At 39.3% G+C, this 13,991-nt stretch overlaps 1 protein-coding gene and 1 pseudogene across 3 annotated transcripts in view; one reads left to right on the top strand and one right to left on the bottom strand.

Moving 5' to 3' along the window:
• The window catches only part of HNF1A (HNF1 homeobox A), a 60,488-nt gene that overhangs the window by 31,356 nt on the left and 15,141 nt on the right, over nt 1-13,991 (top strand). The gene's annotated exons all lie outside the window — the stretch shown is intronic.
• LOC141496980 (non-histone chromosomal protein HMG-14 pseudogene) lies at nt 4,814-13,319 on the bottom strand (annotated as a pseudogene).

Genomic DNA, 13,991 nt, shown 5'->3' on the forward strand with positions numbered 1-13,991 from the left:
GAAGAGTGGACCCCCTTACTGGAAAGATCATCTGGAATTTGTTAGGGAGGATACCTGACTCAAGGGGAAGTTGGGGGCAGAGTCCAGGCCGGTGGACCTCTCTGCCAAAGTAGGGAGCCAGGCCCTACCTTTCTAGGAGTCCTCTACTGGAATTAGAGAATCTCAGACTTGGGAAAGCTCACTTAGTCCAAGGAATCCCAACCGTTTTGAGGATGTCAAAAACTTCCATAGATTTCAGCAGGATAGTGGTTGGATTTTTCTTTCTTTCTTTCTTTCTTTCTTTCTTTCTTTCTTTCTTTCTTTCTTTCTTTCTTTCTTTGTTTCTTTCTTTTTTAAACGAATAAACATTTTTCCTTCTTTCCCTCAATATAAAAGAAAAATCATGCTCTTATAACAAATCTTAGTCAAGCAAAATGAATTTCCCCATTGCACTTGCCTTGTTTCATATGCCAAGTTAATTCTGTTTGAATTTACCACCTGTCAGGAAGCGGGTAGTTTAGAACAGCATCAGCCTTCTGAAGACATGACAGTAGTGGTCCTACTAGAATGTAAGCTCCTTGAGGGTAGAAACTATGATGTTGTTATATCTCCAGGGCCTGGCACATGTCTAAATCTAGGATTTCAACATTATGGTGAGCCTGGCACATTTTAGTACATACCTGATAGAGATTTATTGGATTGAAAGGATTCACATCTTTGACTAGTTTGAACCATATTTAAAGAGAAGAGTCCACTCAGGAACAATCCTGACAAAAGGTCATTCATCATCTGTTCAAATCTATCAATTATCAATCATTTATCAGCTTCTATTGTATTTAGGTGTTATGCTAGGCACTGGGGATATAAGATCTCTAGGTAGCATTAGCTAATTTAGCATTGTTAATGCTAAATCATTGTTTGGCTTTCAACAAGTGACCCCAGTTGGATCTCACTTTCCTTATCTGTAAAAGAAGGGAGGTGAGTTTCTTTGATCTCCTCTGTTCCTAACATGGTAGATGCTATGTATAACTAGAATTTATATATTATTTTTTTAAAAAAATATAGCACTTTGCTAAGCTCAGTGAATAGAGTACAAACTTCTTTTGGTGTCAGCTTACTCAGCTGTAAAATGGGGATTATATAGCATCTATATCTAAGGTTGTTCTGAGGACCAATTGAGATAATACTTGTAAAAAGAGCTTGACATATGGGAGTGCCTGACACATGGGAGGTGATTCTATAGATACTTATTCCTTCCCTTCCCCGATCTCATTTGATTTTCACAACAACCCCAGGGGTTATTAGTCTCCCCATTTTACAAATGAGGAAACAGAGGCTTATAAAAATTAAATGACTTGCCCAGGGTCATATAGCTAGGAAGATCTGAATTTTGATTTTCCTGATTCCATTCACCCTTGCTGCCATAGTGGGATTGGTGTGTACAAGGCTGGTTTAGGAGGTGACTGATGCAACGAGGAACCCCTCCCCCCTTCCAGGCAGCTCCAAACCTGGCACATACCTGTGTGACCCAAGAAGCAGGACCTCAACTGGCTGGGCAGTCGAAGGTGGGGAGGAGGGTCAGCAGATGGCTTCCAGAGCAGCCAAACTGAGACTGCAAGTGAATAATTTCTTGTTGTGGAGCATTGTTCCTTGCAACTCTCCTTCTCCACCCTCTCTTAAGATCCTCTCTTCTCCAGTGAGAATCATAGAATAGGAGGTCAAAACTGGAATCAGTCAATTATTAATCATTTTTTTCGTGATAATAATCATTAACATTTACATAGTGTTTCAAGGTTTGCAAAGTGTTTTATATTGATTATTTTAAGCATTTACTATGGGGTAGGCACTGTGGAAGTAGTAGGGCAATAGACACAAAAGTAAAATCATCTCTGGCCTCAGGATGGCTGAGACAACACGTCCATATATAGGTATAGATGGTGTAACTTCAGGGTGATTCTGGGAAAGCAGGGAAAGCACTGGCAGATGGCAAGGTTTCCTAGAGATGGCTTCCCCGACACGTGGGAAGGAAGGAGTACATTTCCCTATGGGGGACTGTCAGTGAAAAGGCAGGAATGGACATGACACTCAGAGATCAATCTCTACTTCAGCCTCTTTCCCCAGATGTGAAAACCAGGGAAGTTAAATGACTTTCCCCAACTCATACAGCTGGTAAATGCTGGAGATGGGATTTGAACCCAGCTCCTTAGAACGAGGAGTCATTGACTTGCTAATTGGCCCATACTGCCAGTCCAAAGTTAAGAGTTAGGCTCTTGAGTCTGCCGGACCATGGAGGGCTACCTTTTCCCTTCATTGGACACCAAGAGGTTCAAAGCTCTCTGCTTTGGGCACTCTGTGGGGCTCAAACTATGGATAGAGTGAGAGGGGAGGGCATTAGCCAGCCTTCTAGTTCACTCTCAGTTATGGTCTGAGGTTTATTTTTGTGAGGCTATAGGAATTAAGTGACTTGCCCAGGGTCACACAGCTAGTGTCAAGCATTTGGGGCTGGTTCCAGAGTCAGTGCTCTATCCATTGTACCACCTAGCTGTCACATGGTCTAGGGTTTGTAATTAGTAAGTCTTAACAGAATGGGCATAGGCAGAAAACCACCATCACTCCTTACCTGGGCATCTCAGGTTTGGTTTTTTTTTTGGTGGCATCTCCCCTTCTTGGCAACTCAATACTCTTTTTAGAAACTTACTTAATTCTTTTTTTTTTTCAGATTTTGCAAGGCAATGGGGTCAAGTGGCTTGCCCAAGGTCACATGACTAGGTAATTATTAAGGGTCTGAGGTTGGATTTGAACCCAGGTACTCCTGACTCCAAGGCTGGTACTCTATCCACTGAGCCATCTAGCTGCCCCCTTGCTTAATTCTTATCTTTTGTTTTTATATAACTTTTATTTTCTAATATATCTTTTGCTATCCCAACAAGCTGACCTTTGTAGAATGAATAAAAAAAAGGAAGACTAAAAGAAGTCAGTAAAACCAACCAATGCATCTGTTTTAGCTGGTTGTATCCTGTGGTTAGCGTGAACCAGTTTGGAGACTCAACTGTTACATTTTCAGTGGGAGCATTGATACGTTGACAACCAGCAAAACTGATGATTTGTTTAGCTTTAATAAAGTGATGGAGAAAATGTTAACATTGCAGATTGAATTTAAAAGTGTGTCTGCAGCAGAGTGTTAAACATTTACCAGCACACCCTTCACTGTATCTAATATTATATGACAAATTACACATTGATCGTCTCACCCTTCTGTACAGTGGTGAGGGTGGCACATTTTTAGAACTCTTTGCTAGAGCCAAACTCTGTCACTGTCATAATTATATAGGCACTGAGAATTTATTTTTTTGAGGCATTCTTTCCATTTACTCTGTTTTATTCATTGTATATTTTGTTTTCCTAGTTCTACTTATTTCAATTTGCATAAATTCACATAAGGCTTTACATACTGTTCTAAATTGTTCATATTCGTCATTTCTTACAGCACAGTAATAATACATGAATGAATAAATAAATAAAAAAGCACTATACTGAGAGTTTCCCATGTGTTAGGCTTTGGGCATGCAAAGATTCAAAAAAGGATACTATTTGTCATCAAATTGTTTACATTTTAATGGGGAGGAGAGATCAAGGAAGGGAGTTTTGTTTTAGGAATGGGGCAAGGGGAGAGAAGAGGGTCACTGAGCTGGCAGGAGAAGGTGAGATGGCCTGGTATATGGCTGAATGGGGAGCTTCATGTGCCATAGTTTGCTTAATGATTATTCCATGATCCATGAGAACTTTCTTTGTTTCCAATTCTTGGGGAGTTCTCAATAATCATTAGGAATCCATTTCTGAGAATTTGTTGACTCACAGAATGTCTGAGCTGAAAAGGCTTGAGAACTTAGAATGTTGGATCTGGAAGGGCATTAGAAACAGGGAACACTGGAGAAGGAAGAGAATTTAGTGCAGAATATGTTAGGGTTGACTAAATCACCTAGCAACAATATGCTTTTCTAATGATACCAATTTAAAATAGATTTTTATTCTCAAGGACAAGAATTTTGTTTCCCCTTCGTTACAGACCTGGGAAAGTGCCATATTGTTCACTTTTCTCCAATGTACACTCAGAAGATGGTGAATTTATACCACATTATTTTTAGACTGCTGCTGTAACTTGATAATGGCAGACCTTCTTTGGTTATTTCTGCTGATGCTCAGATTCTCCCTCCTTGGCCATCTGGTTCATAGCCAGACTTTGTAAACTTCTCTTCTTGTCTCCAATCACCGGTTTTGCCTTGGAGATTTTCATCCTCCCTTGTAGTTTCCATGTTGAATTCTTCTTCTTCTTTTTTTTTTTATTTTAGGTTTTTGCAAGGCAAATGGGGTTAAGTGACTTGCCCAAGGCCACACAGCTAGGTAATCATTAAGTGTCTGAGGTTGGATTTGAACTCAGGTACTCCTGACTTCAGGACTGTGCTCCATCCACTGCGCCACCTACCCGCCCCCTTCATGTTGAATTCTTTTGGTACAAGTGAGTTCTTGGAAGATACTGGTTCTCTCTGCTGATCATCTTTAGCCTTTTATTTCTCAGTTTCCTATCAGGTATGGGGTCTTTATGATACGGTTTCTTTGTGCTTGGCACTGGCTAAGCATTCAGGAGACAAAGAAAGGCAAAAAAATCAGCCCCTGATCTCAAGGAGTTCCTCATCTTTCTTGTTCAGAGGTCTTTTGTCCTTGAATACAGGGACCTTACCTTCCTTCCCGTGTGCTTCTCTCCAGCAGAAACAATGAGGAGGCTATTTGCTTCCATGTCAAAGTCATTTCATATCCTAAGGAAGAGGAGGCATTCCTATGGCTCACACTTGCCAAGGATGTTGTTAGCCTTTGTCAAAGTTTTCTCACCTTCATAAACCTGCATAAACACTTCATGCTGCAGGTCTGAATAAATGGTGAAGGTCTGTGACTGCTGGGAGAGGGGAGGATGATGGGATTTGATGTGAACAAATCATAATTTTGTCAAGAGTTTTGATACCAAGGGGAAAAGGAGTGACACCAACAGAACAAGTCCTAGACTTCTTAGATTGATTCCTAGATGGTGGTGGCTTGTAAAGCTGTACCATAAATATCCACCTCATCAAGCTTATCCTTGAAGAAGCTCTTATAGGAATTATTGGATCTTGGGGTGTGAATGGAACCAGCTACTAAGATGATGCTATCGATCTATGACTTATCTATATCCCATGGTGCCTTTTCTATGGTGTCTATGGAATAGTTTGCCATTCAGCTCTTTATAGAAGGACTGAGTAATAGAATTATAGAAGTCAATACCATGATAAAAAGAATCAATCTTAGTCTTAATCCTGGAAGAGGTGTGCTTTGCCCATGTTCAAACTCTCTGGAATTGGTAGACAGTCCAGTCCTCTTGTCTTCTCTGATGCCTTATGCTTTCAAAATGGTTAACCATGAAGTTGCCAAGGTCTTGCTCAACTAAATACTTGTTCTTAACTGTGTATTTGACTTTAATGATGAAGCTACTTCTTTTTTTTTTGCAAAGCAATTCAGTTAAGTGACTAGCCCAAGGTCATACAATTAGGTAATTATTAAGTGTCTGAGGTTGGATTTGAACTCAGGTCCTCCTGACTCCAGGGCTGGTGCTCTATCTACTGTACCACCTAACTTGAAGTTGTTTCTGAGGTCAAAGATCAACATACATCTCTTGGTACCATCCTTCTTGTCCAAATTGTAATAGCAGCAGTCATTGGCTCATTGATGATTGAGCACAGATAGTTCTAGCATCTTTGATGGCCTGGCATTGGGAATATTGAAGTAGACTGTTACCATGATCATAGGGTTTGTAACAGTTGCCGCAAGATAAACAATAGCAATTATTTTATATTTTGGTCATGATTATAGAAGACATTTCTTCTGGATAGAAGCTGTTGGTCTTTCCCATGTACTCAACTGGACCATAGGCCTTCCTTCATCATTCTCCATCTTAGAAAGACTGATACTTCTTGTCTGATAGTACAACCACATCAGCAGTTCTGTGACCAATCACATCTGGAATCCAAAACTGTTGGTGAGGCTCCTTGAAACAATTCTTTGCAGCATGATCAATTAAACATTTTGTCCTGATGTCCTGGTAACAAAATTTGGGGTGATCTTGCTTTTGATCGTTAATAATGGTCTCTATTTTGGACTCTCACATAAAAATAAATGGTGCCAAGATCAATACCATCTCAAGGTCTCTTTTCACATAGGGCCAATTCCTGACTGATGAGGAAGCATAAAGGTTGATGCCCACCTATTTATTTTATAATTGAGGAAATTGAGTCACAGGAAGATTGAGTGACTTGCCTGTGGTGATCTAGGAAGTTAGTAGCTCTCCTGAGTTTAAAATGCAGGTCTCCAGTTTCCTTTCCCTAGTGATTCTTCCTCTACATTTATCTGCAACCACGTCTGGAGTTCTTACATGTATGTCAAATATTCTGATCTCCAGGTTCATGATCAAATTATTCAAGCTAGTTTACAAGTGGAATCTTTAATGATATCAAGATTTGCTTAACTGATCAGTAAGAAATCCTCCTTTACTGTGTTCTTGGCAAATCATAGATCTATAGAGAAACCATGGTGGAGTGGAAAGAGCACTGCGGGGAGATCTAAACTGAGATCCCAACTTTATCAAGTAACAGTGTTTCTGGGATTTGGTTTCTTCTTCAATCAGTTAAAAAGCATGTATTAGGAACACTGAGGATTGAGAGAAATGCAAAAAACCAGTCTCTGCTCCCAAGGAGCACACAGTCTACTGGGGGGGGGAGAAAATGTACAAACAAATGTGTACAAATAAGATATAAACAATAAATTGGGAATAGTCTCAGAAAGAAGACATTATGATTAAGGAGGACTGGGAAGGACTTTTTTTTTCATTTTTGCAAGGTGATGGGGTTAAATGGTTTGCTCAAGATCACACAGCTAGGTCATTATTAAGTGTCTGAGACTGGATTTGAACTCAGGTACTCCTGACTCCAGAGCCAGTGCTCTATCCACTGTGCCACCTATCTCCCCTGGGAAGGACTTCTTTTTTTTAAATTATATAACTATTTTATTTGTTTTACAATTATATACAATATTGGTTTTTACAAATTTTTTTCTCCCTCTCTCCCTTCCTTCTCTCCCCCTCCCCACCCCTGACAGAAGGTACTCTGATATAGTCTTTACATTAGCTTCCTTGATGTATATGGATCTAAGTTGAATGTGTTGAGAAAAAAAAAAACAGATCCAAAAGGAAGAAAGAAAATATTAGAGATAGCAAAATTACATTATACATATGACAACTTTAAAAAATTGAAGATAATAAGTTTTGGTTTTTGTTCAAACTCCACAATTCCCTCTCTGGATACAGATGACATTCTCCATCACAGATCCCTGGGAAGGACTACTTGCAGAAGGTGGGACTTTAGCAAAGATTTGAATGAAGCCAGGAGTAGAGAGGAGGAAGGAAAATTTCAAATATGGCAGACAATCGATGAAAAGCTTGTGGTTTGGAGATGTAGGCTCATATGGCTAGGAACAGTCAAGAAGCCAGTGTCATTGGGTAGGTGGAGATATGAAAGGTGTAAGAAAACCAGAAAGGTAGGTAGGAAGGGGCCAGGTAGTGAAGGACTCTAAAGGCCAAAGGATTTTTGTGTTTCATCATGAAGGTGAGAGGGAGCCAATGGCATTTCTTGAGTACGGAAATAATAAAGTGAGGCCTATACTTAGGAAGATCACTTTGGCAAGTGAATGAAGGAAGTACAGGAGTGGAGAGAGATTTATTTGGGGCAGACCCACCAGCAGGGTACCGTAGTAATCAAGGTATGAGGGGATGAGGGCCTGCACCAGATTTGAGGCAGTGTCAGAGGGGAGAAGGGAATGAAAATGAGAGATGCTCACCTATAAAATAAGGGTATTTGATTTGGAAACAACAATAATTGTTAAAGGTTTTCAAGTAAGTCTATAAAAAGATGTCATTCTAACTTCTACCTCATTTTTATGGATGAGGAAATTAAGACTGAGAAGTTAAATGACTTCCCTAGGGTCACATAGCTAGTAAGGGACTTCAACTCTAGTGCTATGATAAAGAGAAAGTCATATGGATAAAGGGGAGCCATCAATGAACTTTCTTTTTTGGGGGGTGGGGTTTGTGTTCAATGTCACATAGCTAGTAAGTATCAAGTGTCTGAAGTCAGATTTGAACTCAGGTTCTACAGACTATCTACTGCACCACCTAGCTCCCCCTGAACTTTTTTTAAGCTAAGAAAAAACTATTTTTTAGGGGGAGCATGGGTGGCAGTCAGACTCCTAGAAGAGATCTCTTTAGTCCCATATTGACTTAGAAAATCCCAAATTAGAATTATCCATGTTGCATTGTGTTTTAATATGTTTTGTTAAACATTTCTAATTACATTTTAATCTAGCACAGGCTTCTTTCTGGAGTTTTGCAGGCAGCTTGCACTTGGAGGCCATGAGTTTGATACTTCAGTCAGACCGAAGGTGTGTTGTGTTAAGAGGGTGTAGCCTATCCCATAAAAGTCCATTGTAGGGGAACCTCACAGTGAAGCTGTAGCAGTCACTGAAGGAAGGAAGGTTGACACCTATCTCTCTCCCAGATAGCAGCACCCTGGAACAAAGCTCCTCTTATTCTGAAGAAGGAAGGATTGTGGGATAGGGAAAAAATTAACTCTTTGACCTGAGACCCTAGGATGGTGTATTCAAAGAAGAAAGTAGTCCATAGTGTTCAGACCTGTGGGAAAGGACAAAAGCAGGGGGAGAGGAAGGACTGTGGAATACAAAAGGTTTCTTGGTCCCAGGCAGGGGCTGGGACTGAGGACAGCTGGCCTTGGGGTGGAGCTGAGATAAAGGTGTTTGCCTGACCCAGAGCAGAAAAAGGGACTTTGTCCCTTTCCTATCATTACATTTACCTGGCAACTGCAAAGTCAACACAGACAATACGGAAAGGAGGGAGTCATGGCTGACCTCATAGGACAGAAGTAGAGGAGAATTAGAGGAGATGTTTGGAGAGACGTAGAGAAGTGGAGGCGGAGGAGTCTTGACACCTCAGAGCAGACCTTTTTTTGAGGAGGTTATATTTTTTTTGGGGGGGTTATTTTTAAAATGAGAATTTTATTAATCATTTTCAAACATTCACAAATTGAGATCATACATACAGTTCTAAATTCCAAGGTATCTATACTTTGATTTTAAAGGATATGCTAATTTTGACAAAAACCAAACCTTGAACAAATATATTGTTTGTTTCTATTTCCTTCTAATCTTTTTATTCTATGTTTTTTTTCGATATTTTTATTGCTGACTATTTTTTAGTTCAAAGATCACTTAAGATTCTTTTCTCTCCTTGCTTTCCCATATTTCTTTGTCTCTTCATCTTTGTCATCTATCAGATAGAAAACCAGTCTCGGTCTTCCTTTGACTGTCACCTCTGACATAAATAAGCTGTGTGACCCTGGGCAAGTTACTTAACTACTCTCAACTTCAGTTACCTCTCTACAGTAATATCTACCTCAGGATGGATCAAATGAAATATGCAAAGCACTGTAAAAGTCTTAAATCAATTGATCAGTAAATAAATCGTTATTAATATAAGTTGTAGATGAGTTGTTCATCTGCCTAGATAGGGGGAGATTACTTACCCTGGTTCTCTGTACCCATGAAATTACAGATTTGGTGCCAAAGCAAACAGAATAAAACAGTACATGAACATTTCAGGGCAAGAGCTAGCTGTGTGAACCTGGAAAAGGAACTTTTCTGAAACTTAATCTGTAAAATAGAGAGAAACGAGACTGATATCATAGGGTTACAGTAATGACAGCATTTCATAAACTTTTAAAAAGTGAAATGTTATTGATATCTTTCTTTTTCAAATACTTCTATTTCCTTCCAAACTTCCTTCCTTTCTTCTCCCAGACTGTCATCCCTTAGGAAAAAGAATTAAGAAAAAGAAAAAACGAGAAAAAGGTAAAACAAATCAATACATCAACAATAAGAAAAATGCAAATAAAAACAATCCTAAAGTCTGACCTAGCAAATTGGCAAAAAAATGTCCCAAGATAGAAATAATAGATGTTTGAAGAATCGTGGAAAGACAATAGTAATACATTGTTGGTGGATTAGTCCAAACATTTCTTTTTCTTGAAGATTTTATTTATTTTGAGTTTTACAATTTTTCCTCTAATCTTGCTTCCCCCCCCCACAGAAGGCAATTTGCCAGTCTTTACATTGTTTCCATGGCATACACTGATCCAAATTGAATGTGATGAGAGAGAAATCATATTCTTAAGGAAGAGACATAAAGTATAAGAGATAGCAGAATTACATAATAAGATAGCAGGTTTTTTCCTAAATTGAAGGTAATAGTCCTTGGTCTTTGTTCAAACTCCACAGTTCTTTCTCTGTATACAGATGGTATTCTCTATTGCAGACAGCCCCAAATTGTCCCTGATGGTTGCCCTAATGGAATGAGTGAGTCCATCAAGGTTGATCATCACCCTCATGTTGCTGTTAGGGTGGACAGTGTTTTTCTGGTTCTGCTCATCTCGCTCAACATCAGTTCATGCAAATCCCTCCAGGCTTCCCTGAATTCTCATCCCTCCTGGTTTCTAATAGAACAATAGTGTTCCATGACATACATACACCACAGTTTGCTAAGCCATTCCCCAACTGAAGGGTATTTACTTGATTTCCAATTCTTTGCCACCACAAACAGGGCTTAGTCCAACCATTCTGTCTTTTGTTGTTGTTGTTATTTTATAAGGCAATGGGGTCAAGTGACTTGCCTAAGGTCACACAGCTAGCTAATTATTAAGTATCTGAAGTTGGATTTGAACTCAGGTCCTTCTGACTCCAGATCTGGTGCTCTATTCACTGTATCACATAGATGCCCCTAGTCCAACCATTCTGGAAAGCAATTTGGGATTCTGCAAATGTAATTGAGATACACATCCATAGACAATTGAAAAAAATCTATTGATATACTCAGTGTTCCATAACTGTGCATTCTGACTCTACCCCACATCTACAAAGAAGTGGGGGGGGGGAGTGTTTTTCTCATTTATCTTCTTTGGGACCAAGTTTATTTTCTGTAATTCAGCAACATTCTTTTCAGTTGTTCTGTGATTGTTATTTCCATTTACACGATTGTGGTCATTTTATATATATTGCATTTTTGGCTCTGTTTACTTTATTCTGCATCAATTTACATCTTTCCATGCTTCTCTCCATTCATTATATTATTTCATTTTTAAAGCACAGTAATATTACATTACATTCATGTACCACAATTGGTTTTCCAATTCTCCAATCAATGAACCTTTACCCTATTTCCAGTTATTTGTTTCCAGAAAAAGTGGTGCAATAAATAGTTTGCTATAGATAGGGGTTATTTTTATGAATACTCTTCTTGGGGTATGTGCCTATTTGTGGAATCTCTGGATCCAAAGGTATGGACATTTGATCTACTTTATTTGTGTAGCATGAATACTCTGGCTCCCTCCCCAGCAGTAGTTAGGTTCCATCTTCCTCTCAGCATTACAGGATACTCTGAAGGACTGGGATACCTCTTCTCTCTCCTGTCATCTGCTTAAACCACCATTATTTGTTTTCCCAAATTAGGGGCTAGTGACTCGTTCTCAAGTCCCATTGAACTACTTTATACTGATTAGTTTGTGGAATCATTTCTCCCAGTGCCCATAGGGCTTAGTCTTCCCCTATACCTACTCAGTCTCTGGGGGAAATTGACCTAAAACTTAGCTCAGTTCTCAAGAAACATCAGTCCTATCAAGTTCATGTCCAAAGGTAGGGTTGCTGATTGATGGAGATGAGTCCTCATCTTTGCTTTGACCAGTATGGGCCAGAAGGTTCTACTTTGCTCCAATGACTGCAACACTCAGCCTGGAGCCAGACTCTGGAAGATGCCAGAGACTCTCATGAGAACATTTAAATCCACTGGGAGCTCACTTTGAGTTCACCTAGAATGGAAAAGAGCATTCAAGTCTTAGGCCTGTTCCTTAAGACCAAATGATCTGAGAAGGGAGAAGGCCCTCAGGTTTAAGCTCTTATTACATTGTCTTTCCCTGTATGCCACAGGGTTATCAAGATCTTTTTTTTTACTTTTGTAATCAAGATTTTATTGGTTCATTTGGTCATCAGTACATAGACACTATGAATAAATTGTACATTTAAAAAATGCTAGAAAAGTCTAAAAATTATGTAGTTGTAATCTTTTTCTAAACTGTTATTCCAGTGACTTTTCTTACGTTATTTGGAGGCAATTCTCCCTAAAAAGAAGTCATCAAATACCAGTATCCTGAATATAGATAAGGTATTTGATCTTTTACAAAGCAAGGTTCCACCAATTCTGTATTTAATAAAACTACACTCATTATAAACATTTTCCAGTCTTTTACAGTACATTAATAAAGTTACCAGAAAAAAAATTGTGCCACTATTACCAAAGATGACAATGTCACTGATAGCACACAATTTTGAAAGGGAGAGCCAACACCAGGGAGCCATTTTATTTTGGAAACAATTATACTGAAAGACAAGATGGATACAGATTAATCAACATAAGATCTTTAAAATTCACGGTCACAACTCCAAATTACTATCTCTGCTTCATTTAATTTGACATAAGAATTGCCTATGGAATGTTACGGCTATGCACAAGACATGAAACACTTTCCAAATCAACAGACTATTAATTTCTGATTATAGTAAAACAAACAAACAAAAAACCAAACTGACAATCAGCACATGATCTCACCTTTTTAAATAGGACTCTAAATAACGCCATTTTAGATTGGCTTCACTTATTTAAATGTTTTAAAAAATTAATGTGATGAGGTGGGACTGCCTTCTTCTTAAAAATGCAATTCTAGAGAGCTACTAAAAAACTGGCATTTACAAAATAGTTGATAAAAATATTCCTCTGAATTGTACAAGAAGGGAGGTTACAGGGACAATTGTTAAGATTTTTATAAGATGTTCAGATTTGGTTTCTTTCTCTCCTACTGAATCAGAGGCTGGAACCTCTTCATTTTTAGTTTCTCCATTTTCTGCAGGCAAATCATCTTTATTCTCTTCTTGGTTGGTAGCTTCTGCTTGTTTCCCTTTTGCTCCTTTTTTTCCCTTTTGTGTGAACTTTTTTGTCCTCAGATTTAGCCTTCCCAGCTGTCTTTTGGGGCTTTGCTTCCACCTTTGCAAGGGCTGGTTTAGCTGACAATCTGGCCGACCTCCTCTTGGGCTCCTCCCTTACATCCCCTTCTGCGGAGTTGACCTTCCTCTTGGGCATCTTGGCTGCACGCCGGACCGGCTCCCTCTCCCCAGGGGCAGGCGGTCACGGGCGTCTGGGGTCGCAGGCGGAGGGCCGCGGCGGCGGGAGCTTCTACTCTATCAAGATCTTTTTAGATTGACTAAGAGAAAAGAGAAAGAAGCAAAGTGGATAGACCCTTTGGAATTCCTCCATAGACAATCAAAGAGTCGAACAGAACCGTATACGAAAGGTCCACACATGCTTCTTGGTTTCTCCCATATATCATCCTGACTTTCCTGGAAACAAGCTTCCAGCCACTCATGCTGAAAGGCCACGTTGACTGGGCAAACTGATGGGGTCTGTATATGCATTATACCTCAATGATATTTGCAGAATCACAAACTGCTTTCCAGAATGATTAGACTAATTACCAACAATGTATTAGTTTTATTATTCAATCATTTTCCATTCATGTCTGACTTTTTCTGATCCTAACTGGGGTTTTCTTGTCAAAGATGCTACTTCTTTCTCCAGCTCATTTTACAGATGAAGAAACTAAGGCAAATGGGGTTAAGTGAGCTGCCCTGGGGCACATAGTTAGAATCTGAGGTTGAATTTGAACTCAGGTCTTCTTGACTCCAGCCACTGTACCACTTAGCTGTATTAGTGTTATTGTCTTCCCACAGTCCTTCCAACATTGATATTCCCATCTTGAGAA

Source organism: Macrotis lagotis, chromosome X, assembly GCF_037893015.1.
Source record: "Macrotis lagotis isolate mMagLag1 chromosome X, bilby.v1.9.chrom.fasta, whole genome shotgun sequence".
NCBI classification, from domain to species: domain Eukaryota; kingdom Metazoa; phylum Chordata; class Mammalia; order Peramelemorphia; family Peramelidae; genus Macrotis; species Macrotis lagotis.